Here is a 6,000-nt window from a genome sequence, read left to right as displayed (position 1 = left end):
CACATACTTTAATGTCAGACACATTGTATATGTATAACACATACTTTAATGTCAGACACATTGTATATGTATAACAAATACTTTCATGTCAGACACATTGTATATGTATAACACATACTTTAATGTCAGACACATTGCATATGTATAACACATACTTTAATGTCAGACACATTGTATATGTATAACACATACTTTAATGTCAGACACATTGTATATGTATAACACATACTTTAATGTCAGACACATTGCATATGTATAAAAAATACTTTAATGTCAGACACATTGTATATGTATAACACATACTTTAATGTCAGACACATTGTATATGTATAACACATACTTTAATGTCAGACACATTGAATATGTATAACACATACTTTCATGTCAGACACATTGTATATGTATAACACATACTTTAATGTCATAACACATACTTTAATGTCAGACACATTGTATATGTATAACAAATACTTTAATGTCAGACGCATTGTATATGTATAACACATACTTTAATGTCAGACACATTGTATATGTATAACACATACTTTCATGTCAGACACATTGTATATGTATAACACATACTTTAATGTCATAACACATACTTTCATGTCAGACACATTGTACATGTTTAACACATACTTTAATGTCAGACACATTGTATATGTATGACACATACTTTAATGTCAGACACATTGTATATGTATAACACATACTTTAATGTCAGACACATTGTATATGTATAACACATACTTTAATGTCAGACACATTGTATATGTATAACACATACTTTAATGTCAGACACATTGTATATGTATAACACATACTTTAATGTCAGACACATTGTATATGTATAACACATACTTTAATGTCAGACACATTGTATATGTATAACAAATACTTTAATGTCAGACACATTGCATATGTATAACACATACTTTAATGTCAGACACATTGTATATGTATAACACATACTTTAATGTCATAACACATACTTTAATGTCAGACACATTGTATATGTATAACACATACTTTCATGTCAGACACATTGTATATGTATAACACATACTTTAATGTCAGACACATTGTATATGTATAACACATACTTTAATGTCAGACACATTGTATATGTATAACACATACTTTAATGTCATAACACATACTTTAATGTCAGACACATTGTATATGTATAACACATACTTTAATGTCAGACACATTGTATATGTATAACACATACTATAATGTCAGACACATTGTATATGTATAACACATACTTTAATGTCAGACACATTGTATATGTATAACACATACTTTAATGTCAGACACATTGTATATGTATAACACATCCTTTAATGCCAGACACATTGTATATGTATAACACATACTTTAATGTCAGACACATTGTATATGTATAACACATACTTTCATGTCAGACACATTGTATATGTATAACACATACTTTAATGCCAGACACATTGTATATGTATAACACATACTTTAATGTCAGACACATTGTATATGCATGACACATACTTTAATGTCAGACACATTGTATATGTATAACACATACTTTAATGTCAGACACATTGTATATGTATAAAACATACTTTAATATGGTCAATAGCATATCAATGCCAATATACTTCTTTGCGAGCACACATTCTTCACGGAGAACAGACAATACTAATGATATGTGTAATTTACGTTTAATCCAAATTAACTGAAATTACGCTCCGACACTGATTTCAATAAGAAAAAGACCTTCAGAGACAAGACATCTTTTGCACCTGAACTGCATCATCCTGTTTCACATCTTCCTGGTTTGTTTCTTCTCCGTAACTGTGGGTAACTGTGGGTAACTCGACATATATTCGATTTTCTCCAATAATCCGGTCACGTTTTCGACACATATTTTCCAAAAGAAATATCAATTTGTGTCCGAATTATATGTATTAAACATTTTACAGTTAAAGCTAAATTTTGGATCGTAATAACCGTAGTTCGTTATAAGCATATATACAACATATATACAACAAATGGCCGGGACTAAAACATAAGTTTATTATATCGGTCAGTTCGTTATAAGGGTGTTCGTTATAAACGTAGTTAACTGTAAATGTGTCTGGGAAAATGGGGAGAGGTTGGACACTACCTGCTCTGCCACCCCACCCACTGTCATCCCCCAACTGATAGATCAAGACATGTTTACCCTTGTCACGACCACCTGGTGTCATAACTGATTGTCAGTGATCCACTGATATACTTGTCACCACTAGTTTGCCTTTACGTCCAATGGAATCTAGTTCGTTTAGTAATCGAGACTATTAATCTTCGGCGTTGACGTTATATATTTAGTTGCTTCAGCTGACCCCCAAGACTGATATATAATCTATGAAATCTTTTATTACACAGTACAATACTCTTGTCTAAATTCCTTTATTTCTTGATGCCCAAGACTGATATATAGACAAGTCTATGAAATCTTTTATTACACAGTACAATACTCTTGTCTAAATTCCTTTATTTCTTGATGCCCAAGACTGATATATTGTCTATGAAATCTTTTATTACACAGTACAATACTCTTGTCTAAATTCCTTTATTTCTTGATGCCCATGACTGATAAAAAGTCTATGAAATCATTTATTACACAGTACAATACTCTTCTTTAAATTCCTTTATTTCTTGATGCCCAAGACTGATATATAGTCTTTGAAATCTTTTATTACACAAGAAATACTCTTGTCTAAATTCCTTTATTTCTTGATGCCCAAGACTGATTTATAGTCTTTGAAATCTGTTATTACAGGGTACAATACTCTTGTCTAAATTCCTTTATATCTTATTTCTTATAGTCTGATCACAGACAACCATGGCGATGAAAAGATTGTGTGAGTGAGTGAGTGAGTATGGGTTTAAGCCGCTTTTGTCAATATTCCAGCAATATCACCACGGGAAACGCTAGAAATGGACCTCACATATTGTACCCATGTGGGGAATCGAACCTGGGTCTTCGGCGTAACGAGCAAACGCTTTAACCACGAGGCTACCCCACCGCCCCCTTATACAGATTGAGCCATGCAGACATTGTCCATAGTTTTCATGACTGACAGTGCTCGGCGGGAGCATATTTCCAACAGAACGCTCTACAATGCGAACTGGTTCGGTTGTTGATGTATGTGGCTGTGACCACGTGTTAGAAGGTGTGGGGAGAATGCTGCCGTGTTTGGCAACGTGTTAACCACATGACGACTACAGACAGAGGCTGAGGACCGAGCCATGGCCACTGTCAAGCACTCTACACCTCTTACCACTTTCTCACACGGAGTGTTTTGGTGGCTAACTAAGGATCGGGTTTTGATTTTACTGGAAAATAGCTCAATATGCTGAGCACAACGGGAACTTGAGAATATGCTATTACTAGAAGGGTGTTGCAATTCTAGATCGACAGGTCAGAATTTTAAACAGGTTTCAAATGATTCACATAGTATAGGCAGACATTGCTGTCTTTATTTTTAAACATATTACCAATAGGAAGGCGGTAATATGTATATAACAAATCACATATATACACGTATATATATTTCTGGACCAAATATCTTGGTATCAAATATTCCTTAAAACTGCATAAGAACTGAGTTAATTGATCTGTCTATATGTAAGTGTTAGTAATGTGCAGTTTATGTGTATTTTATTATGCATCCGGTATCTTATCCTACTGCACCACATATGCGTTAATTCCAATATTGATTTTTTAATTGTAAATATTATTAATTGGTGCAATTGTCATGTCTGTAGCATGAAGGTGCAACACTCTCACCGCGTGCTTCGTCACAATAAACACATCTATTAAACTAAGTTTAAGAAGAGCATATTACTTTTTAGCAAATGTGATTATTGATATATAAATAATACACTTGCAATATGTTTTCTCTACGCTACTGTGTTACTTCCTAAACTGACAAAAACAGAGCTGTGGATTTTATGGATTTTCGTGAAAGTCAAATATTTTGTTGCAAACGAATACAAGTAAAGACATGGTAATGTCTTGAAAATAGTCAGTAACCTAATTATTCATTTCACGTCACATCTAAACCCAATTATGTCATGGTTTAAGTTTTAATAGTTTACAACCCTATTTGCCGATATAGATAATGAAGGGTATGACATACATCCAAAACATCATTGTGTAACTAAAGTGTTATTTCTTTGCGCAATAGATGTGTTTTTTGTGACGAAGCACTCGGTGAGAGTGTTGCACCGTCATGCTACAGACATGACAATTGCTTTGTGTACAAATACACCAATTAATAACATGTACAATTAATAAATCAATATTGGAATTAATGCATATGTGGTGCAGTAGGATAAGATACCGGATGCATAATAAAATACACATAAACTCCACATTACTAACACTTTCATATAGACAGATCAATTAACTCAGTTCTTATGCAGGATAGACTAACATTTAGTCTCTGAAATCTTATATTACACAATGTCCTTCTTGAAAAAAATTCCCTATGCTGATTTCAGATAGAGCTAGCTTGAGCTGGCTAGACTTGCTTTTGTATGCATTTCTAGATTATTATTTTTAATAAAATAAATATATTCCACGGTCATGGTGCAGGGCTTTGGGGAGGATTTCAACAGTATAAACTGCCGGGCAAAGAAAATATACACCTATATTTGATGGTGGCTAAAATGGAAAAAAGACAAGAAATGGTAATTTCACAGTGATGTATATGAGACTGGTATCAACGTTTCAGTGACTGTTTTCAATCTAGAAACGTTTTGATAACGTTTGTAATTATTTGGTCAAGTACTATCTTCTCTTGGCCGGCAGTATATACACACCTGAACACTGAACACCTGAACACTGAACACCTGAACACTGTTCAGCTGAACTCACTATCTAGTTTCCTATATCTTGAACTTTCTTGTAACGTCAGGAACACCTAGGTAGAATGGCATGTAAATATATATCTACGACACCGTCGATATCGGATGGATATTTGTATTATAGGATCGTACACGTTATTCTGGAAGACACAAGTTCTTGTTCGCATCAAAATAAAAGCGATTGAGAGAATAATCAAATACCTGTTGAAATGGCTTCGAAAAATGACAATCGATAATCGATTTACGTGTCAGTGTTAGGATTTCAGTATGGGTACGTCAAATTGTGAACAAACATATGTATTTCATCAAACCTTTAGTACAGGTATACGATTGTTACAAATGACTAGTTGATATGGAAACATAGCTTACGCAGTAGACAGGTGGGGATTCGTGATTTGTTTCTTGCTTATTTGTTGTGGTTAAAGCCGCGCTCTGGAAATAATCGGGTCTGGACCAGACAATTCAATGATTGACATCATGATTGGCTAATCTTTTAAGGCATACACGTTTAACACACGTCTGTATGTGTATATGTGGGTGTGTCTATCTGTATGTGTGTGTGTGTATGTATATGTGTGTGTATGTCAGTCTATGTGTGTGTGTGTTTGTCTGTCTGTATGTGTATGTATGTGTCTGCGCATGCGTGTGTCCATCTGTATGTGTGTATGTGTATGTATGTCTGTCTGCATGTGTGTATGTGTGTGTATGTATGTCTGTATGTATGTGTGTATGTCCGTATGTGTATGTATGTGTGTATATGTGTGTTTGTATGTGCATGTGTGCGTATGTCTCTCTGTATGTTTGTGTATGTCTATATATGTGTCTGTCTGTATGTGTGTATGTCTTTCTGTATGTGTGTGTGTGTGCATGTCTGTCTGTATGTGTGTGTATGTATGTCTGTATGTATGTGTGTCTGTCCGTATGTGTATGTATGTGTGTTTGTATGTGCATGTGTGCGTATGTCTCTCTGTATGTTTGTGTATGTCTATCTATGTGTCTGTCTGTATGTGTGTATGTCTTTCTGTATGTGTGTATGTCTGTCGGTATGTTTATGTATGTGCGTATGTGTGTTTGTCTCTCTGCATGTGCGTGTGTGTGTAT

This window comes from Haliotis rufescens, unplaced genomic scaffold (assembly GCF_023055435.1).
Source record: "Haliotis rufescens isolate VD_foot unplaced genomic scaffold, xgHalRufe1.0.p SCAF_64, whole genome shotgun sequence".
NCBI lineage: Eukaryota > Metazoa > Mollusca > Gastropoda > Lepetellida > Haliotidae > Haliotis > Haliotis rufescens.
This window is presented reverse-complemented; position numbering follows the sequence as displayed.